This window comes from Mustela nigripes, chromosome 7 (genome assembly GCF_022355385.1).
Source record: "Mustela nigripes isolate SB6536 chromosome 7, MUSNIG.SB6536, whole genome shotgun sequence".
NCBI classification, from domain to species: Eukaryota; Metazoa; Chordata; class Mammalia; order Carnivora; family Mustelidae; genus Mustela; species Mustela nigripes.
The window spans coordinates 4187597-4211362 of record NC_081563.1 but is presented as its reverse complement, the minus strand read 5'-3'; the positions used below and the strand labels follow the sequence as shown (position 1 = coordinate 4211362).

At 50.9% G+C, this 23766-nt stretch overlaps 1 protein-coding gene across 1 annotated transcript in view; it reads right to left on the bottom strand.

Annotated features, from left to right (window-relative positions):
• The window catches only part of RNF144A (ring finger protein 144A), a 107127-nt gene extending 83801 nt beyond the window's left edge, over positions 1-23326 (bottom strand). Inside the window, exons 1-2 of the mRNA XM_059405102.1 lie at positions 23219-23326; positions 885-1082 (exon numbers count right to left, since the gene is read on the bottom strand). The gene's annotated coding sequence lies outside the window, so the exon portion shown is untranslated. The remainder of the gene's footprint in view (positions 1-884; positions 1083-23218) is intronic.
• Between the last annotated feature and the right edge of the window lie 440 nt (positions 23327-23766).

Sequence of the window (23766 nt, the reverse complement as noted above, 5' to 3'; positions counted from 1 at the left end):
ACTCCTTAAATCCATGTTCAAATGTCCACTTTTTTTTTTTTAAAGATTTTATTTATTTATTTGTCAAAGAGAGAGCGAGAGTGAGCACAGGCAGACAGAGTGGAAGGCAGAGTCAGAGGGAGAAGCAGGCTCCCTGCGGAGCAAGGAGCCCGATGTGGGACTCGATCCCAGGATGCTGGGATCATGACCTGAGCCGAAGGCAGCTGCTTAACCAACTGAGCCACCCAGGCGTCCCCAAATGTCCACTTTTTAATGACACCTTTCTAACCACGCCCTTTAAAACTGCAAGCTACCCCGCCCTCCTAAATTTGGTCTGCTCTTAGTTTTTTCCACGACACGCAGGCCTTGTAACAAAACATGTAATTTCCTTCTTCACGCTGTCAGCTGTCTGTGGTCTGTCCCGGTCCCCGGCCCACTCCGTCCTCCACTCACACCCCCACTAAACTAGGATCCCCGGGAGAGCGGCGGTTTGCATCTGTTGTGTTCACTGTGGGTCCCGAGTTAGAACAGGGCCCGGGAGCACAGCCCTCTGGTTCTCCGTGAATGAATAAATCAGTGAGACCCCAGCCACATTTTCCAGACCTGTTTCCCGATCTACCAGACAAGACCAGCAAGCTCTACCTCACAGCTTGTTAAAAGCAGTAAATGAGACCCATGTGGAAATCTTCATAAAATATTCATTAGTATAACAGCTGAACATAATATGTTGAGAAACATCCTTAAAATTAATTCAGGAGCAGTGTAGTAGGAAATTGCTTACATGATGTAGCTTAAGAGGTACAGAAAAATCTACCCAGGCAGGGTTACAGTCTCCCCGGTGGCCGAGATTCTGCTAAGACATAAACGAAGGTTTTTAAGCCTTCATTTTCCAATTTCAAAATTACCTCCGAGAAGTCCTGAGGGGAGGGGAGGAGCTGTCTTCGGCCAAAATCCCGGGGCCCCGACGGGCTTCCGCGCATTCAGCTGGTTCCTCCCTTCATGACGGGATGTCCATGCGGAGCCGTGGGAGGTGGTCTCAGGCACCAGGGTCCCTCCAGACCTGGGGACCAGGAGCGTACCAGACTCAGCCAAGGGCTGGGAACCTGGGGAACAAGAGGAGAGCACAGGAGCTCAGAGAACAGGTTGCAGGAGGAGGAAGCAAGACCCACCAGGCTGACTCCCAGCCACGCCAGCCCCGGCCTCTCGCAACTCCAAGCCAGGAGGGACGGCGACGGACGGACCCACCAAACGCTGTCCGGAATCAAACATACGAGAAGGATCGTGGTTCACGGACAGGTCTGTGGGGTAAGCAGCCCAATTCCACCCAGAAGTGAACAGATAAGTCCACCCACACAGATCATTCTCAGATAATAAACTATCCCTCAGCTTGAGCCTTCTGGCCACTCCCTTTCCAGTCACAGCCACCAGAGTTCTCCCGATTGGATTCCTACAGGGACAGACTCAGGTCCGAGGAAAAGTGAAGAATAAGACAAGATGATGTTCATTGTAATCCCTAAGGCAACCGCTCAGAAAATAATCCAAAAACATATTTTAAAAAATGAATAATGGAGGGGCACTTGGGTGGCTCAGTGGGTTAAAGCCTCTGCTTTCAGCTCAGGTCATGATCTTAGGGTCCTGGGGTTAAGCCCCGCATCGGGCTCTCTGCTCAGCAGGAGGCCTGCTTCCTCCTCTCTCTCTGCCTGCCTCTCTGCCTGCTTGTGATCTCTGTCAGTCAAATAAATAAATAAAATCTTTACAATTAAAAAAAAAAAAAAAGAATTCAAAGACCTAAATAAATGGAAAGACATCCTGTGCACGAGGGTCAGACGACAATGTTGTTAAGACAGCAACACTCCCTGATCTGATCTTTGGATTCAGTGTCCTGTCCACTCAAATCCCAGGTTCTCTTTTTTTGTTGTTAGTTTAAAATTGACAAGCTGATTCTAAAATTCATATGGGAATGCAAGAGACTTTGAATAGCCAAAAGATCCTTGAAAGAGAAGGAAAGTTGGAGTCATACTTCCTGACGTTAAAAAAAAAAAAAAAAAAAAAGCCAAAATAATCAAGATGGTGTGGCCTTGGCATAGGGACAGACACACAGATCACGGGATTAGAACTGACAGTCTAGAAATAAACCCATACATCAACGGGTAACTGGTTGTTGACAAGAATGTCATGGCATTTTAAAGGGTAAGTGACGGTCTTTTCGGCACCTGGAATGAATCACAAGACAAACTTTATACCTCTCACAAAAAATTAACCCACAATAGGCCTGACCTCAATGTAAGAGTGAAAATCATAAAACTCTTCAAAGAAAACATAGGAGTTAAATCCTTGTGGCCTTACATTAGGCACCAGTGTCTTAGGTATGTTGTCAAAAGCACACACAATTAAAAAAAAGAGAGAGAGAGAAGAAAAGAAATTTTAAAATTTCAGGAGTCAAAAAAGCATCATTGATAAAGTTAAAAAAAACAACTCACAAAAGGGAAGAAAATACATACAAAGCCTCCAACTGACAGGGACCTAGTATCTATCCAGATTACATAAAGGACCAACTCAACGCAAGAGTAACGAAGAGACAAATAACCCAAATAAAAAAATGGGCAAAAAGTCTGAAGAGACATTTCCCTAAGGAAGATACTGAAATGTCCAATAAGCACATAAAATTTTCACCATTTGATTCACACATATTCTGTACGTTAGAGGTACTGTATACTGTGTTCTTATAATAAAGTAACGTAAAGGAAAGGACATGTTAAGAAAATCATTAAGGAAGAGAAAGTACGTTGACAGAACTGTACTGGATTTATTAAACGAAATCTGTGTATAAGTGGACCACGCGTTTCAACCCCGTGTTGCCTGAGGGTCAGCTGTACTTTAAAAATGGTCAGTTGTACCTCGTGAAACTATTAATAAAAAAGAAACAGCAGGGGCGCCTGGGGGACTCCGTTGGTAGAACATTTGGCTGTTCATCTTGGGGCCATGAGTTCGGTTCCCACATCGGGTGTAAAGATTGCTGAAATAAATACACTTAGAAACAAACAAGCAAACATCAACGGGAAGAAGCTGGAGTAAGGCAAGGTCGCCCCTGGTCTCCCACGCTCCTCTCAAGTGCGGTGCCTGCTCAGGAACGTAACACCAACGTCTGAACTTGGCTTATTTTTAGGCATGTCTGCTCAGGGAGTAAAGAACAAAATCAATTCCGTCTTTCTGGTCACTTCAAAGAGGGGCATCGGAGAGCAGCAAATGTTTAAATGTGACGAGACATGAGACACGCCCCGGTGCCTAGACCCACAGCTACTCCTTCCTCGCTGCTCTGTGGCTAAAAGGACAAGCGTTCTCACGCGCAGCCTGAGCCCTGCATCGCTCAGGACCCAGCTCCTGGCTGGGAAGCCTCCCCGGGAAGGTGAGGGAGGGGGTTCCACCTGCCCCCAGCATCGCCTGGCACAGGCCCAGCCTCTTCACCTGTGGAAAGGGGCCCCTCTTTGGTCCTGACACATCAAGATGCTGACTCCAGAAAACCTGACCGCATTTTTTGCAAATTTATTCTCTGCCTTTACTTGGCAATAAATTCAGACCCTTCCAACAAAACACAATACAATACAGTCTCTGACTGGCTGCTTGCGCCACTTCCCCCAGGGAAGAATAGCTGGGCGACAGAATTAGCATCTTGAGCAGGAAAGAGAAGCTCTCTGCTCAGCTGGCGCACGGGCCACAGGAAACTTTTCTAGCTGCCTTTTAAAAAGATGTATAAAGGGAAGCCACCTGCAGAGCTCTGGACACAGAGGGGTGTGCCGGGAGCCCGTGTGGCTTTCAGGCTGTTGGCAGGTTGCAAAGACCCTTGACCCCTCCTTTCCGGAGCCCCAGGGCCAGGGAGCTGCCCACTCCCGCGCCGCCCCAGCCCAACAACCGGGCTGGAGCTAAAGTGTGGCAGCGTTTCCCGCCGGGCCTTTTCCATCCATGTGGAGTAAGAGCGGCGGCGGCGGCCTGCAGCCACGGCCCGCCAGCCTGGGTACCAGGCACTGCTCTTAGCACTGGCCGGCCTCTGAAGCCGCAGGGCATGTGAGCGGTCAGTCCCTGTCCTGACATTTCCCCACAAGCCCCGCTATTGTTAGCGCGCAGCTCTGCAGAGCGCCAGGAATGCACAGATGGCGGTGGAGCCCAAGCCCAGTGGTACTCGCTCGGCTATCAACCTTTTCTGCCCTCCTCCAGCCACTGAGATCCCGGGTAGGAGTGACACAAAAATGGATGGAATGTAGGGCGCCTGGCTGGCTCAGTCAGAGAAGCATGCGACTCTCGATGGGCTTGATGTCAGGGTCGTGAGTTCGAGCCCTGTGTTGGGAGTGGAGATTACAAAAAAAAAAAAAGGCCTTTCAAAGTAAACCTCCAAACTAAAGAAGAAAAAAGATGCCATCAGACCAGCAATGATTGAAAATTCAACACGGCTGGATAAAAGTCAATACTGTTGAGTGTGGTGTAATAGGAAATTTCATTTATTGTTTTAGGAGTATAATAATGGGTGCCATTTTTAAAATGACTTGGAAATAGATCCAAATATAAAACATGCCGGGGCACTTGATGGCTCAGTTGGTTAAGGCTCTGACTTCATTTCAGCTCTGACTCATGACCTCAGGGTCGTGGAATTGAGCCCCACATCGTGCTCTTCCCTGGGCATGAAGTCTGCTTGAGATTCTCTCCCGCTGCCCATCCCCCTGCTCACACTCTCTCTCTCTCTCTCAAATAAATACATAAATCTTTAAATATATATATTTTAAAACGCACACCTTTGGCCCACACGTGCCACCCTATTTATTCTACAGATAGACCGTCAAAAATATCTCCTATGTATGTAAAAACATAGTCTTGGTAGCATTCTTTGAAAGAGGAAACACTGAAAAGCTACTTAAATGTCCAGCAAGAGGGACAAAGTGAATAAATAACATGGTGTCATCCACGCGAGTCCAGAATGAGCCAGCCCTGCATGGGTTGGAATGAAGAGATGTCTAGGACATAACAGCAAATAAAAAGACATAGTACAAGACCATTTATACAACAATCCAATATGTGAACATAAATTTAAGTAATATATTCACACATAATTTTTCTAGAAGAATTTAGGAAAAGGGAAAACCCACTGATCATTTTAGACTAAAGGGAATTTTACTTTTCATTTTATTCCCAACTGAACTTTTTTTTTTAAATTTCTGCATTTATAACTCTAAGGTTTTAGAGATAAAGATTTTTTTTTGAGCTAAAGATTTTTGATGTAGTATATTGCCCATGAAATAATACACACTGAGGAAAAAAAAATTTTTTTGTTTGGTCTCACAAAAGATCACATTAAGTGCAAAATATTGCAATTCTGAATTAAAATCCCACAAAAATGCCCCCTTGCTTTGCATTCTCAGGTCTCTGAAGTAAATCCTCAGTGTGGGGCCTGTTGTCACATCTAAACTAGGACTGGTTAGTGAAGACTCCTCCTCCTCCGTGTCTCTCTCCTCTCCATGATGAACGCACTTTTAGATTTGGTGTCTAATGATGACCAGGCACCAGCACAGAACTTTGCTCATGAAGATAAAGCTCCCCACTTCTCCCCCAATCTTTCAGTTTCCACATTGAGGACTTCTTTTAGCTACTGCCCAATGTGCAAGTTTCTATTCCCCAAGTCAACACAGTTCTATGCATTTCAGCCTGAGCAGCCATGATAAGTGGAGGTTTTCACATATGCGATTCGTTTGACTTTAATATGAATAGAGGTCTTGTCCGGAGTCAAGAAAGCAATCTCTGTCTACAGGCGTTGTACACTAATGGTCATGCACGCTGGGGGACAGAGGGCCCCACGGGCTTCCCTTTAGAGCTGTCCTGCAGTTAGTTGTTCCACATTTGTCTTCTCTGGGGGAAAATGAAATGCTTTCTCCAGTAATGAAGACATTTGTGAAATTAGCTATGGAACAAATTCATTGGCTCATTGACTATCAATTAATTAAATGAGTTGTTTTTTTAATTCTCTTGCTGTGATAAAAGGCATTTGGCTAATTCCACCATCACTCCTGATTCTGAGAAATGACTCATAAAAAAATGAAGCTGATTCTTAGCTTTAAACCTGCTCACACAAAGAGCTGACTGATTTACCCAACTGGATACTGAATTAGGCACAAAACAAGAAGCTTGTTAAAGCAGAAGTATTACCGAAGGGGAGCGGGGAAAGATTGAAATGGTGAGATAAAACATACACCAACTTTAAAGAACTTCGAAAGTAATCCCTTTGACTCTATAGTTTGAAGGTAGATTTTATGTGCTGATAAGGGGGAAAAAAATCTCCAGATCAAGTAGAAAAAAGCAATATGCAGTATTTCCCACTTACAAAGGGAGGTAAGGGGGCAGGTGGGCAAGTATATGGAAGAAACTGATTAGAGGCTAAAGGCCTGCGGCAGCAGAAAGAATTGCATCGCACTGTGAAAGTTTTTGTACTGCTAGATTTTTTAATTTTTAATGTAATATATATTTTTTATTGACGTGAAATTCACATGACATAAAATTAACCATTTTATGTCATTCCGTCTCTATGGTTTTACCTATTCTGGATATTTCATAGAAACAGGATAACACACTAAGTCACCTTTTGTGTGTGGCTTCTTTTGTACTTCACTTTTAAAGACTATCAGTTAAATCGAATATTTCCTGGAAATATTCTATCCAAGTCACTCATTGTAATTTTTTTTCAAAAATATTTGAAGGCCTAATATCTATAAACCAATTATATCATGGCCCATAGATGATAGAGAAATGAAACAATCCATGCAAAGATTATCCAGATAATCATTTTCTGCTTACTAGGGCAAAGGTTATCAGTAGACTGAAAATTCTGAACACACAATGGCTAGTGAATATCCTGCAAGCTATTGTAAGTCATCAAGAAGAAAACATTGGAGCCAAAGCTGGAAGGGACTGGAGGGCTCATTACATTTTACTTACAGGTTAGAAAGTCAAAGCCTACATGCACAGAATTGGCCTGCTTCATGCTATAGAGAGAGCCTATGTCCACTACTATGGCGAGGCCTCCACAGGGCTCATAAGTGGACAAGAGCAAGGAAGAAGAGCACACATGGGTATAAAATGCAGGGTGGGGGGGCCCCTGGGTGGCTCAGTGGGTTAAAGCCTCTGCCTTCAGCTCAGGTGATGATCTCGGGGTCCTGGGATCGAGCCCCACATCAGGCTTTCTGCTTGGCGGGGAGCCTGATTCCCTTTCTCTCTCTCTCTGCCTACTTGTGATCTCTGTCTGTCAAATAAATAAATAAATAATCTTAAAAAAAAAAAAAAAAAAAAGGAATGAAGAATGCTTTTGTCAGGCTCACCAGAATACTGAGCACATCTGATGGAAAAAGCAGTGAGCCTGAAGAGAGTTCAACAGAAAGTTCCCAAACTAAAAGACCAACAGAACAGAACATCCAAGAACTGTAGTAGGATAATTTCAAAATACATAACATATGCATAATGGGAATGCTAGAATAAGAGAGAAGAGGGGGATTTTTTTTTTTTTTTTGAAGTGAGAATCATGGTTGAGAATGTTCCAAAATCAATGACAGACATCAAACTGTGGATTCAGGAAGCTCAGAGAACATAAATCAGAATAAATAACAAAAGAAAAAGAAAAAGTACACCTACTCATACAGTGGTGAGTTGGAAAAATTGAAGACAGAGTGCAATTCTTTAAAAAAGCCAGAGCAGGGGGAGGTGGAGGGTAGAACACTGTACCAAGACAGGAGCAAGAAAAAGAATCAGGTCTGATTTCCCTTCAGAAACCATACAAGCAAGAAGAGAGCAAAGTGAAATAGTTAAAAACTGAAAGAAAAATACCAACCTAAAATTCTATTTCCAGCAAAACTATCCTTCAAAACTGAGATAGAAAAACACTCTCAGATAAGCAAAAACTGAGGCAGTGTGTTACCAGCTGTTCTGCACTTCAAGAAATATTAAAAGTTATTCAGAGAGAAGAAAAGCGATTTGTCAAAAATGCAGATCAACGTAAACACAGGAAAAGAAAGAAGGAATAAATGAAGTTAAAATAAAATATGTTGGGGGCACTTGGCTGCCCCCAAGTAGGAAGAGAATGGGACTTTCGATCTCAAGGTCATGGGGTTCAAGCCCCATGTTGATTGTAGAGATCATTATAAATAAATGAATGAATAAATAAATAAACTTAGAAAAATGAAATAAATACTTTATTTTTCTTATTTTTAATTGATCTAAAAGAAAATTGTTTAAACACTAACAACAGCAATGTATTGGGTAATTATAGCATATGGATAAGAGAAATGAGAAAGTCATAAGGGAACAGAGAGAAGACCCCACAATACTGTCTAAAGATAACATCATTACATATCAAGTGATATAGTATTATTTGAAAGTGTGCTCAGTTTACTTAACAAACATATATTGCAAACTCTGGGGCAACCACCAAAAATGTGAGAAAGTTAGAAAAATGTTAGAAACTACCAAAAATGTGTAACTGCTATGTTAACAGGGGAGATGAAAAGGATTTATATACAATATTAAGAAGCAAAGAAGTCAGTGAAAGAAGGAGAAAAAAGACCAGATGTAATGACCAAAACCAATTATGGGACACCTGGCTGGCTCAGGGGATGGAATTTGTGACTCTTTACTTAAAGATAAAATCTTTACGGTACCTGACTCAGTCAGCGGTAGAACATGTGACTCTTGATCTCAGAGTTGTAAGTTCGAGTTCCACTTTGGGTGTAGAGTCCTGGGATCGAACCCAGAGTCAGGGTCCCTGCTCAGCGGTAAGTCTGCTTCTCCCTTTCTCTCTGCCTCACTTCACTACTCATTCTCTCTCTCTCTCTCTCTCTCTCAAATAGATAAAAAAAGGTCTAAGGAAAAATAAAATAAAATCTTAAGATAAATAAACACATAAAAATAAAATCGTAGGGACGCCTGCCTGGGTGGCTAAGTCTGTTAAGCAACTGCATTCAGCTCAGGTCATGATCCCGGGGTCCTGGGATCGAGCCCCGCATCGCATTTCTCCCTCTCCTCTCCCTCTGCCTGCCACTCTGCCTACTTGTACTCTCTCTCTCTGTGTCAAAATAAATAAAATATTATAAATAAATAAATAAATAGATAAATAAAAACTTAAACAATTATGAGCACTATGGATATTAATTCAACTATATCAGAATCACTTTAAATGTAAACAGTTGGAAAATGTTGGATTAAAGTTAAAAGAGGGGATTTTCAAGGTGAATAAATAAGCCAGACTCAACTATGTTGTTTAAGGAAGTCCACAGTAAATAAAAAGGCTCCATTTAAAAGTGAGAGCTGGAGAAGGATACAGCATGCCAATGCTAATCCATGAACCAGAGTAGCTATGTTAATTTCAGACAACACTAACTTCTGAACAAGGCAAATCACTGCAGATCAAGAGGGACATTACATAAGGATACAGGGGTCGGTTCTCTAAGACACAGTAACACTAAATGTATATGCAACTAACAACAGAGTATCCAAATACAGAAGCACAACCTGGCAGACCTGCAAGGAAGAAATACACAAATCCACAGTCCTATGGGACACACCATTCCGTTCAGGAACTGACAGATCCAGCAGGCAGGCAATCAGTCAAGACACAGCTGAGCAAAGCAGCACCAACAAACAACTTGATTTATCTGACACATAGATTATTCCAACTAAGAATAACAGAATATACTTTCCTCTAGCTAACAGGGAATGTTCTAGGCCATTAAGCCCACCTTAACAAACAAACAAAAATAAATAAATAAAATCAAAATCATTAAGCTATGCTTTCACATCTCAATGGTCCTAAATTACAAGTCACTGACAGAAAATTGGAACATCCCCAAATATCTTTTAGATAACATTTGGTGCAAGGAAGAAGTCTCCAAAAAAAATAAGTAAATAAATAAATTAATTAAATAAAAAAACAAACATTTTAAGTGAATGAAAATAAAAATAAAAGTTACCAAATGAGTACAATATACCAAAAGCAGCACTTATACGGAAATTTATAACATTAAATGCATAGATTAGAAAAGCAGAAAGATCTAAAGTAAGCCCTCCAAGCTGCCTCTTTAGGAAATGAGAGTTAGAAAAGCCAATTTAAGCCCAAAGCAAGCAGGAAAAAAAAAAAAAAGAGAGAGACACAGTAAAATACTGGTGCAGAAATCAATGAAATCATAAACAGGAAAACAATAGAGAAAAACAACAAAACCCCTGGGCTGGTTCTTCAGAAGATCCATAAAACTGATAAACATCCAGTCAGGCTAAAATCGTAAGAGTAAGATGGGTAAGATGGGTCCAGATGTCCTGTGCCTACCGGCAATGTCACATTTTGGGGCATCATCACCGAAAACATACAGCAAAACAGCAATTAAAAGAGGAAAGATAGCAAAAAGAGGAAATATGGCACTATTTCACTTAGGTTGTCCTCATTTTAGCTGAAAAGTTCAAGAGTAGACATCTTGATAGGTCTGATGGTTTTGGTTTTCGAAGACCAGAGGGCAATATTTTATTCGACCAGGATGTGTTTTCCAGAGGGAACTGGGGTACAGCAGGCAGCATTCCCCACTCACTCACGTCTCACTCCCGTGAAATGTCGAAGGGTTACTTGTGAATCTGCCTTTTGGTTAGGCCTTCCACCGTTTCTCTAAGTTTTCTTATTCACGATCTATTCAGTCCCGAAAAGGAAGGAATCTGAGTACTGTTCCCTCTCTTTAGATGAACAAAAGGAGAAATTTACAGACAGTCTCAAGGTTTGCAGAAGACCTAGTGGGATCTGAAGCCTGGAGCAGGATTTGGAGCCCCCAGCCCTGCAGTCTTGCGACCCTGCCCTCAAGCTGGGACCACACCTGCTCGGCGGTAAGGTGCTCGGCGGTAAGGTGCTCTGCTGGCCCCGCGGTCCGTCATGCTCCTGACGTTAACTGCCCGTGGTCAGATGAGCAGAGCTGGGACATAAAAGTGCCCTGAAAGAGGGCCCTGCAGGAAAAATGTGGCAGTTTGGATGGCTTGTGTTATTTATCAGTAACAGGAGCCTTCTCCGTGTTCGTTACCCATTCCTCTTCCAGCCCCCAGCAGCCATCAGCCGCTGCAGATATGGTTCATTTATCTGCTGGAAGATAGCTTCGTTGTGCATGCATATACACAGGATCATGACCTGATTATATAAATAATAAAATGTGTGTGTGTCAGCGGGCAAAATTTATAATTAATTGAATTTTAGAACGAAAATCATTTAGTTCACTGTAAAATATAACTGCAATTAAAAAAAAAAAAAAAAAAAGTAGGGGCACCAGGGTGGCTCAGTCAGTTAAACGTCTGACTTTGGATCTCAGCTCAGGTTACAGCCTCGGGGTCTAGGGACTGAACCCCATGCCGGGCTCCATGCTGGGCCTGCAGCCTGCTTAGGAGTCCCTCACTCTCTCTGTCCCTCTCTATTAAAAAAAAAAAAAATCAAAAACATTAATTGCCACAATCCTTGGGACTTAGGATCCCTTTTCCTCAGCATATTTTCTAGGTTTGAACCACTTGGCATATGACAACTGGGTCTCACAGTTGTTTTCGCTTGATGATATAAACATTTTCCCATGTCCACAATCTCCAAAAATCTTATCTAATTAGAGCAGGATATTTACTTAACCATACTTAGATGTTTTCCATTTGGGACTGTGTAGATGTTTTTCCATTTTCCACACACTCACACACTCACACACACACACTCACACACACACACACAGCATTCGTTCAATGCTTATTTAAATGCTATTTCCTTCTTTTTCCCTACATTGAATATCATATCCTTGAGCTAGATTCCCCAAAGCTCAACTGTCAGCAGGATTTGTGGCTGCAAATAAAAATCCAGCATTGATCCATCTGTCCTTAAGCCATCCTCCCCCTCAGCCGGCCCCGGTCAGGCCTACAGACGTTTTCCTTCTGCGGAGCCAACTTGATTTACCCTCGACCACTTCCTGTTCTGCTGGAGCCTTCATCAGATTAGCGTCCTATTAGCCAATGTTCCTTTTACCTAATTCCTCTTAGAAATCCTTTCAAATAACAATGTCGTGTTTACCGAGAAAAATCTTTCTTACTAACCAAGGTACTTATGATGGTGTCATGGTAGTTACATTGTAACCAGACTGGCTGGAGATAAACAGAATGGTATTGATAACGTACAGAGGGCCGGTACAAGGAGAGAGCCATACACAATTTAAACTAACATCATACAAGCCACGTTTGCAGCTTCCAGATGCTTATTCTTGTCAGCAGCTCATTTAAGGCGTTTACCATTTGGGATCAGCTTATAGATGTCATCGGGTTTAAAAACCACCCTGTGGGGATGCTTCAGAAAGAAGAACACATAACACTTCAGGCAGATCTGAAAGTCCTGTATTTATTTATTTTTTTAAAAGGATTGCGTTGAGTTAAATGTTTAACACCCTGAAGCAGTGGGTACCAGGTCCTGTGTTGGGGACAGGAGGAAGATGTGTCCTTCCTCCAGGACCCCAGACTGCCACAATGCACCCTAAGAAAGCGTGACAAACCGACGTGGACATCTCAGCCTCTGCTCTGCGGCCCAGGAGAGCGGCACAGAAGCATGGAGGGCAGTACTTCGGTCAGAGAGGTTTTACTTCCCGGTAAACAATGCCGTCTTTTCAGGTTAAATGTTATTTCTATAAAATTGTGCCTTGAGTTTCTCTTGACTAAATGGCAGTTATATTTTGTTGACATAAGAGGACACATGTGTCGACATCAGTTCTCTGGGTTTTGGGGGGTATTTTTTTTTTTTTAACACTCTGGAGCTAATACTGGCTTCCAAGATTTAAAAATATTTTGTTTTGCAAAGCTCATAGGCCAGAGGCTCAGGGCCTGCTGTGTCTGGTGAGTAAAAGGATGCTCTCTCCAACCACGTCATCCACAAAATGCCAGAGCAGCTCAGGGACTCCATGAGGCCTGAGGGGCCACGCGGAGCTCCCAGGAAGTGGCAGAGGGAGACTGGCAGGGTGCCTGGCAGAGAAGGAAGCAGGATGTGGGAGAAAACAGGTGATGTGGGGGCACGGGTACCCTGGGATGCCCTGGACCATGGGGGCAGGTCAGGTGACAGCCGGAAATGCAGCCGGCCAGGGACAACTGGCCAGAGAATGGAACCGGCCAGCAAAAGACACAGGCTTCCAAGATGCTGGAGAAACACGAAGCAGCTATGAAAGCAGGGGTTCACGGATGAAGGCCCCCGTCCAACAGCCTTCCCTGGGCCTGAAGGTGCGGGGCATGCGGTGGCACACTTTACGTGATCCCATTTCCCACGGGGGAAAATCAACGGTGGGGGAGGGGGCGGCTGGGAGACACACAGGGGCAGCTGGGGGAGGGGGGATGCGGCGGGCCTATAGCGATGCACTCGGTGCCAAGGTCAGAGTCAAGGCAAATCTCAAAGATCAAGATGCTGTTTGTCCAAACCGACCTCCTCACCTCATACACTGAAGAAAGCACAGTCCAAGGAGATTTCTAACTGAATTGATACCGAATTGAGCTCAGTCCCTTGAAGAGTCGACGCCGAGTAACACAGGGCGCGGAGGGGGGTGTAGGGATGGGCGGGAACCTCAAGCATCAGGCCTCAGCTCTGGACACCCGGGGGGCGTGACACCGAGAACACGGCCGGAGCAGCACCAGGCGCGCTACTGAGCGGCCGCCAGTGGGTGACCCCCGCCGAGGCTTCTACCCAGGGGTGCGGAGGCTCGAAAGCCCAGTGAACCCCCAAAGAAACATGTGGGGACCAGTCCCTCTAGACCAGTGCTACGGCAAGGAAATAGATACAGCGAGGAGATACAATGTATCTGTGATTTTACATTTTCTGGCACTTTTTTTTTTTTTTTTTTAAGATTTATTTATTTGAGAGAGAGAGAGAGAGAGAAAGCAGGGGGAGGAGCAGAGGGAGAGAGAGAAGCCCAAGCCGACTCCCCAGTACGCAAGGGACCAGACACAGGGCTCGATCTCAGGACCCTGAGATCATGACCTGAGCCAAAATGAAGAGTCAGAAGCTTCAAGGACAGCGCCACCCAGGGGCCCCCTGCTCCATTTTTTTAAAAAGTAAAAATAAGCAAGAGAAATTAAGGTTAGTAACATTTTATTTAAATAAATAACATCACATCAACATGCAATCAATATGAAAGTTATTACTGAGGTATTCTGCGTTTCTACTCCGTGTTTCACACGAGATCCCGGAGACCTGGTGTGCTTTCTACATGCACAGAAAGCTCCCTCAGGACTGGTCACAGGCTCAGGAGCCCAGGTAGCCAGAGGTTATGGGCTGGACAGTCCCGCGCCCCCCACTGCCCCGGTGCTCTCCCGCTTCTGCCCGGGCTTGCTGCTGCCGCACCAGCAAGAGGGCCTGCCTTCCCCAGATAAACCTGGTCTTGTAGACAGCAGCCTTCCCTGCCGGGCTGGCGGGACACAGCCCCAGCCGGTCCTGAGCTGGTCCCCACGAGCCAGCCTGCGCCCACAAGCCTGCACGTGGCCAGGAGCTGAGAGAAAACAAGGTCACCGCCACGGAAGCAGGGCACTGGGCCACAGGAGAAGGAGTCGTGGGAGTGATTAAAGTATTAACAGATAAGAACTGTCCCCTCGGCCACTCTGCGGCAAGGGGACTGCTCATTGAAGAAGGAACTGAAAACATTTCCTTCTGAAACATGCTCACGTTTGCCTATTCCAGAGCCCAGTCCCTGGGTGAGGACTCCGTGACGAGTCAGCATTAAAAACAAAAGAAAAAACACACACACCTTAAATTCTGAGCTATTGCACAAATGGGAAAAAGCAGAAGATGAGTGTCATTGCCACAGGATAAGGGACTCCTGGGTGTCCCAACTGCTGTTTTTCCTGGAGCAAAACCGGAATTTACAAAATTCCAAAAGTCTAAGAGGGTCACACCTGCCGGCTGATTACAGAACCCCGTCCCCTGTCTCGTTCTGGAAAGACCTCCCCAGCCCCCTCCCCTCCCCCCAGCCCCTTCCCTCCCGCTCTCCTCGCCCTCATGGCGTACCCTTCCCCCGCCTTGGAACCGAGGAGGTTTGCCGGAGGAAAGGGCAGACCAGACGAGAGGAGGGAAGGAGGGGCGCGTGAGCTTGCTCCGGGACTCCAGCGTCTTCGGAGCGGAAAGAGGCCTACGCAGTTCGACCAATACTCACGGAGCACCTACTCGGTGCCAGGCACCGGGCCGGCTGCCAAGGGGCACAGAGATGAGCAGGACAGGTCAGTGATTCCCTGCTCCTTGCCGCGCCCGGAACAACAAGTAACTCTGGGAAGGTTCGGATGTGTGCACGCGACACGGGCAAGACCCCGAGACTACATGAGCCACATGCACACAGGCCCCGACCTCGCCGGAAGGATTCCCGCCTTTCAAAGCAGAGCGGATGAGCCAAGCAAGCGAGGGCAAACCCACACGGGCAGCGGGCTTCGTGCTCCGCGCTGTCCCGACCGCTCCAGGACCGTTGTCCCGGCCCCCGTGGCCTCTCCCTCCCCCAGCGCCCCGGTTCACCTGCAGCCACGGTGTGCTCTGAAAAGCCCGTTCTTCTTGGACAGAAGGACAAGTGTCACCACACTCCCGCCACCCTCTTGCCACCTGAACAGGGAAGGGAGCCTGCAGCGCGCGGTGCCATCGGGACCCCGGGGCGCCCACCAAGTCAGAGGGTGCCGCGCCAAGGACAGAGGAGCCACAGAGCAGAATGTGGCCCTCGTGAGCAGCCCCGAGCTGCCAAGCCGGGGCCAGCAACGTCCCCGCCCGCCACCACAGAGGAAACACGAGCCCGTTGCTCCAGTCCTTGCTCCTGAGCCTTCTGCGTGAGCCCAACACACGGGAGCACACAAAGACATAAAATTAACATGTTACAGGTAAAATCGTGTCCCCAAAAGGCATGCTGGGCTCCTCAGCCCCCAAATCTATGGCTGTGACCTCACTAGGGTCTTTGACAATGGGGGGGAGCCGACACTGGGACAACGGGTGACCGGCCGCTGCTGCCCACCTGCACTCACCGGAACTGCCACGGTCACCGTCCCAGCGAGCGGGTAGCTTCTAACCAACAGACGTCTGTTTCTCACAGTGGAGAAGCCTGGAAGCCCAGACCCAGGGGCTGGAAGACTCGGTGTCTGCTGAAAGCCCCATGTCCTGCGCTGTCGGCCGACCATCCACTTACTGTGCCCTCACCGCAGGGGCGCTCAGGGGGCCCTCCGGGGTCTGTTTGTCAGGACACCCACCCCATTCACGAGCGCTCCCACTCCTGACCGAAGCACCTCCCAAAGGCCCCACCTCCTCACCCGTCCCACTGGGGATGAGGTTCGGGGGCGTCCGCTGGCTGCAGAGACAGCCCCCGTGGGGGACGGGGGCGAGTCAGGAAGGCGTCGGTGCCCAAGCCTGGAAGGCAGACGCTCCACCCCGACACGGAGGTGGTTTCTTAGGGTCCCGCCAGGGGAGGGAATACAGACACCTTCCTTCTTTCTTCCGCTACATCCGGCCCTCCCGGCCGTGCCGCGGGCCTCCCACAGCCACACTGTCCTGATTCCCAGGGTCTCCGGCTGACGCTTCATTGAGACGCGGAGAAGAAAGAAGCGACTGTGATCTCCGCAGAGCGCCCGGCCTGTCTCATCCACACCAGGCACCGGGGCTGCCGCGCCTGCCAAGCCAGGAGGAAGGAGACACAGTTTTAGCCAATAAATCCGCACCCCAAGGCACCAGCTCCAAACGTCCTCTTTCTGGAAGCTCTTTCTCTTCCACGGATACCGAGCGCCGCTGCGTGTGCTCCCAAGGACCACTGCGTGGCAAACGGGGCATTGGGAAAAATCACTTTCTGGGACTGTTGGTTTCAGGGGCCCCGGAGCTCCCCGTAAGCCTTCGTACTTCGCGAAGCTCCGGGAGCACGCGGCCTGTGTGAAGCGCGGGAACGGGAACTGGAACCAGAGACAGAAGGAGAGCGTAAGGCGCTCAAGAAACAGAATCCACTGGGTACGCGTTACCCCGCACACAGGCTCTGGGATCTTTGCAGCTGATCGTTCTGGTTCCTCTGTGGGGAGAACCGCGTGACTCAACGGCCCACAGTGTGTCTCCCCGACCCTCTTTCTAGGAACCCCGACCACCTCTCCACCCAGAGCACCTCAGTCTCCCACTGGAAAAACCCAAACGGTAAGGCGGAAGGAGCCCACCTCAGAGGGTCTGACCACCCCCGGGAGCTCAGGATCCTCTAGAACAAATCTCGCTGGGCCCGACCCCGCGCCCCTCGGCGTGCCGCACGGGGGCTGCCTTGTCAGCACTGTCGGCCCTCCAAGTCTGCGCTCACTCATGCCCGTCTCCAGCGTTTGCGTGACACACGCTAGGAGCCACACACTGTGGTCCTCGTGCACACCCACAGAGCAAGGCCCACGTCTGCCTCATGGTCCCCAGTGTGACAGAGTGCCTCCAGGCAGCCCAGCGAGCCCTTGTCTGAAGCTGGAATGGACCTGGTCTGCTGTCAACACAACCACAGCTCAGGACTGGCGAGGCCTTCTGTGCTGCACCCCTGACCCACCGGGCCGCGTGCTCCGGCCTTCCTCCTCCCGCCCAAACCAACACTCCCGCCTCCTTTGTGCTCAGCGTCTTACGGTCCTGCGGGGCACTGTTTAGTGGACTCGGCTCCGAGAGAACCCTCTGGAGTGGCTCAGATCAGAACGTGAACTCGAGTCCCATTTCTCGTTTCCCTAGTGAGCCACGTTTCTCCATCTTGTTTGCAACCACTTAACACACATGGACTTAGCAAGTGCAGATATGCACTAGGGGCAGGCAAAAACGAGTAAGCTGTTATCCTTGTAGGGCTTATGATTTAGCAAAGGAAATCAAACAGTTACATAAACCACTAAAATTAGAGGAGAGAGTTTTAAGTGCAGTCACAGGTTGTGAAGGAGAAGTTGCTATGGAAGCACCTGGAGGAGAGAATGTTTCAGCACCTGACGGGAGAGGGACAGCCAGGGCTTGGGAGGGAAGGGGCTGGCCAGGACCCAAGGCCTGCGGTTCCGGCCTGTGCTCCGGACAAGTCCAGTGTCCCATGACAGGATGCCAGCACCCAGGGAGTGGACCCACCTCTAGCCCCACGTTAATGACCCTACAGCTTTGAGAGAAAGGCGGTGCGTGTTCCCAGACTGGAAGGACCCCTGGGAAGGGGGCACACGGAGATGGCAGGAGGATGCCCAAGACCCCCGTCGGAAGCCCGCTGGGAGAGCCACCCCGGAGAGATGGGCTGGGGCCGCGCAGTGAAGCATCCCAAAGGCTCCACCAGGAGGCACACTCCATACCCAACAAGCAATGGCGGTAGCTGAGGTGGTCCCAGCAGCAAAGTGATAAGAGGTCCACGGAAAGACGAGGAGGGACTCCACTGGGGTTGACAAAATACTTCCCAAGAAAGTCAGAAAGTACCTGTGTAGACCTGGCTTCAGAACAGCTGTTGAAGAGAATGTTTTACCTCAAGGAAGAAGAGGGTGCCTGATACAGGGGTCTACATGCTTCTGGGAAGGGGACCTTTCCCATCACCCACAAGCTGGGGGAGAGGGCCGGCCTCTCTGCCCCGCCGGCTGCCCTTCCTGCTGGAGAGACCGGCATGCCTGACGGGGGGGGGGGGGGGGGGGGCGGCGGGGAAGGCGAGGGGGGGGGGGGGCGGGACAGCCCGCAGACAACCCAGCCACGGGGGGCAAACGGAGAGGATCAGAGCGCACCGGTCAGTACCGGTTAACACATGTCCCAGAGGAAGACCATAGAGGAAGGGCTCCCGCACGGTCCAGAGACCAGCAGGAGGGCAGTGGAAGTCTGGGAGGCATTCTCTCCATGCTAGAGGCAGCCTGCACGGGCCCACCTCCCTCCAGAGAGCCTTAAAATGCTGCCCCCCCTAAAGTCACACATGCCCTTTCCAAAGAACTGCTTGGAGCCTGACCCTTTGGCAGCCATAAAGGGTCCCAGGAAAATCACGTAAGTAGGAGGTGTTCCGAGGACAGACACAAAACCTCATTTAGCCAATAACCCAGCTAGAGACAAAGTCAATGAGGAAGCTCCCCTCTGTTCTACTGGGCCTGGGCACAGGCTCCCCACGCCCACCCCACAGAACTGTGCCAGTTGGGGCAGAAGCTACGGGAGCCGGCAGCTGCACTGCTGGGCCCGACTCCCAGCTCTGAGGCCCTCTGCAGCAGGCCATAGGCCACGACAGGCCTAGGGAATCACAGCGGCCTTGCTCAGGGTACAGCAGTGCAAGAGGACAGGTTTCCGGATGGTAAAAATGATGGCTGCCGCCGTGGTTCTGCTCACCTTCTCGGAACCCAATCTCCTCCAGCGGACCTGGGGCGGGGGGCGGGGGTGTCACGGGGTCACGGGGGGAGGAATGAAAGGACAGAGGCTCCAAAACCAAACAAGGAAAACCCCACACTGGCAGGACCTTTTAGAAGACACCAGCCATGAAAGCTACTGTTGACACTCGGGAATGCCGGTTGGAACGGCGATCAGAGACAGCCAGCCTCCTGCAGAACAGGCCCGTGGCAGCACGGCCGGCCCTCAGCTCCCGGCACACCCTGGCTGCGACTTGCGGTTTCCAGGCCCAGAATCTGACCTTGACCCTCCCATGTGGTCCAGCTAACGGGGACTCTGGCACCCTCAGTTCCAGTAGACAAATCCCGCACTGCGGCCCGCGGCTCTCTACACACCAACCCCCCCAAAGAACAGTCTGAGAACATGCAGGCCTCCCCCACCCCCAAACTGTGGCCTCCATAAGGTCACAGGATATATATATGCTTTCCTGAGTCCCATATGGGCTTCAATAGTTACCATGTGCCTGGCCTTGGACAACCCAACCACTCTCTGTTTCACCTCCATCCCCTGCAAGGTGGGGACAGGCACAGTGTCCGTCGTGGAGGGCCCTAGAAGAACGGGGGCCACAGCCAGGGCCCCATCAGGCAACAGGACCTGCCAAATGACTGCTAACAGCTGTGTCCTCTCTCCTGCGGCCAACGCTAGGTGAACTCAGAAACGTTGGCTGCTACACTACTTCCCACCCCCGACGAACTGATTTGTCCTGGTAACACTGCATCTACCTTGTCAACTTGCTTCTCCAGGGGAAGCCCGGATCTCAGACTCCAGGCCATTGAGGAAATATGCTCCAATTCAGATTTTAGATTCCAGGAGGGAAGGCAGATGGACAGTCTCACCCCCAAGAACCACCACCTCCAAAGCCTATCTCGCAACACATCATTTGTAGGCAAAAACACTCTTCTTGAAAAATCCCTAAAATTGATTGCATTTGGTAAGTTACCCTGTAATGCTGATTCTCCTGGGAACCACCGTTAATACAGCACATCATTATTTCTGGATCTTGGAAATCACTTCAGCCAACACCTGAGTTTTACAGTGCAAGATCTGGGGCCACGCGAGAAGGCTAAGACCTTGCCATTGGTCCCTGGCTGGGTCAGAGGCTGTACAAGCTCCGTCCTTCCGGACTAATCCCCAGCAAGTATGTGAACAGTTGCTGCAATTCAATTTCTTCCTCTAATTAAGAAAAGCTATTCATGTGTGTCAGCAACGCCGAAACAGAGGACAGAGGAAGCCGGTCCTGAGAATGATCACCTCAGATAACTTTCCTAGCCGTTAAGGGAAGGCACCTTCAACTTAGTTCTTGGATCTCCAAGGTAGGAAGCCACCCAGGTGAATACAGAGAGGTTCTGTCCTCCTGGGAAGCAATCCATTCTGCTCACAGCCTCCTGGCTCCCTCTGGCATGCCACACCCAGAGATCCAGGGACAGGGGGCGGTCCCTGCGTGGTCAGATGCCCTGCTAGTGTCTGAGGCCTCAGTATCCCCAGGAGTGACTCCAGACCCCCAGACCCCCGGAGCAGCTGACACATCCCCATTCTCACTAGCCCAAGCACAGAGCAAGAGAAAGAACAGCTTGCAGTCAGGATCGCTGAGGCCAGGCCCAGGCCCACCACAGCCCTGTGGGGGGGTGCCCAGGCTGGGGTCTCTGGGGTCTCTGACCTCTCTTCCCTCCAAATCCCAGTGAGTGGCTGGGCTAGGAATCCGCGGTGACCATCTAGCTCTGTGATTCTCAGTCTGCAAGGACGTGCCTCCTCCGGTCTCACCACCAGAGAGAAAGGCTCTCAAGAGGAGGGGGAATTTGAACAAAAGAAGGCAGCAGAGCCAAATTATGAACCACAATGGGAAAAACAAGCGACGTGGCTCCCAGCTTCTGGCCAAGCCCCAGATTTCCCCGCTAGACGTCAGCAGCTTCGACTGAAGTGTGTGTGGGGTCCCGTCCAAGTCCCAAACCGCACCAAGTCCACAAGAGAAGCACTGGCCTCTAGGGCAGATCTTGCCCACGGGAATGACGCGCTACCAGACCAGGGGCACTCCGTGTGCTCCTAAAGCACACGCGTGTCAACGTGCTCTGCCGGTTGTCCACCCTCCCCCTCCATGCACGGTCTGTGGGTGCCGGCCCAGGCGCTCCTCTCTGTGGCTCCGCCCCCCGCCTCTGAGTTCCTAGCTCTCCCCAGCTACTAGCTTTAGAATCAGGGCCCCTTTAAACGTGTAAACCTCCAAACTCCAACTGTGATGGATCTGGAAAATTCCCATCCCATTAAAATTAGGTTATTTGCATCCCATTTTCTCCTGAGATCTGCAAACCACGCCTGACCTCTGGTCAGGGGTACAGGAAGCGCAGGTCCCAGCAGGTGGGAGATGGGGAAGGGGTCAGGCTCTAGAGGCAGCACTGGCACAAGGCACGGCAGGACACCTCCTTCATGACACAAAGCAGGGTTCAGCTCACTCATTCTCCTCTACTCTTCCACAGTCATCCAGGGCTCCCACAGCCACCGGATCAAGACCCACGTCAGCCTGCAGTTCAAAGACAGTAAGTTGTCCCCATCAGAAGTTTCCACTCACATTTCCTTTGCACTCTTGACAAAATAATAAAAACAAACATTATCAAGTCACTAGAAAACCACAAGGGACCAGGTCCCTCATCTCAGTATTGGGGAAGGGAAGCTCAGACCCACAGGAAAGGTCCTGGCCCCACACACCTCCTGTTCCCAACCCCTCCTCCAGCACGCAGTTCCCTCCCAGCAGGTGCCCTTACTAGGACACCTCCCCTGCCGCACCTTCCAGCTTTGACTCAGGAGCCCGCCCTCACGGAGCGGCCCTGACCCTGTCTGCACGGACTTACTTTGTGTCCTGCCCTTGACCTCGGAGCACAGCTCCTCCGCTGGCTGATCTGGGGCGGCGGGGTGGGGGTGGGCGGGCACCCCCTCCTGTCCCCCCTTCACTAGAATATCTCCTTACCTATCGCCAGGCCCCACTCCCAGGGAAGAAGCTTCCCAGCAGAACTGTGCGTCAGGGCACAACTGTGCATCGCGGCATGTCCAAGTCGGAGGTCTTCCTAGTGCAGGGGCCACACGCCCCTTCCCCGGGGCAGGGGCACCCGCTCCGGATATCCCCTGGGGACTTTCTCTAACCCTTTTTCAGTCACCCAGACTTCTTCCCCGCACAAGACAAGCACAGGGTATTTGTTGGACATTTTTTTTTTTTTTTAATTCACTGAAAAGAAAGGCAGGGAGGGAACTTTTTAAGTGTCCATCCTAGAACTGACCATGGAGATCATGAGGGTACAGTTAGGAGCCCCTTCCTCCCTGTAACCCGAGCCTTGCCCAAGAGACCAGCGCTGGGCGCCCAGGACGGTGCCAGGACCTGGGGCGGCGCCAGAGGGCGGATGCAGAGACCCCGCAGGAGCGGAGGGCTCCGAGGGAGGGCAGCGGCCGCGGCCACCGGGCTGCGGGGATGGGCGAAGCGGGGGACGCGCGGCACCCGGCCGGGCTGACCTTCCCGCCGCCTCCGCGTCCGGGCGGTTCGCGCTCTCCAGACCCCGCGGCCCGCGGGCCTGCGTTCGCCCCCCGCCCGGGAGACACCTCCGCCCGCCCGGCCGGGGCGCCGGGGTCACAGCGCCGCAGAGCGGCTCCCGGCCCGGGAGGCGACGCGGGACCCGAGCTTCCCGAGCGGCCGCGGCGCTGGGGCGGCCGAGGGGCCGGGCCGGGCCGGGGTGGCGCCCTCGGCCGGGAGCCCGCGCGGCCCCGCCCCGCCCCCAGCGCCCGGGACCCCGGCGCGGCCCCGTCCCTCCGTCCCCGCTCGGCCGCGCCCCGCTCCCGCGATGCCGACACAAAGCGACGCGCGTCACCCACCTGGTCCCGCGCGGCCGGGGCTCCGGGGACCGCCGCTCCCGCTCGGCCGCGGGCGGGGCTCCGAGCGCTGCGCCCAGGCCGGGTGTGCGGGGCCGCGTGCGGGGCGCCCTCCCTGCCCGCGCCGCGCCCGCCGGAGCCGCCCTTTCTGCCCAGCCCGGCCTCCAGCGGGGCGCGCCGCCGGCGGGGGACAGTGGGCGGCGGCGAGCGGCACAAAGACGCGGGCGCCCAGGCTCGGCCCGCGCCCCCGCCCGCCGCGCAGCGCCCCCTGCCGCCCGCCGCGCGCCCGGCCGCCGCCCTGCGCCCTCCGCCCTCCGCCCTCCGCCCGCCCTGGGCGGCGCCTCTGCCCGCCCCGCACGGGGGACTGCGGGGTCGCCGCTCGGCGGGGCCGCGGGGACTCGGGCCGGGACGCCAGCCCTCGCCGTGCGGGAGGCGCCAGCCGGCGGCGCAGGAAGCGGGCGGCCCCCGGCGCTCCCCGCCGGCCGATGGGGTGCCCTGGGCCGGGCAGCGAGGCCGGGCTCGAGTCCCCGCGCGGCCCCGGCCTGACCCGA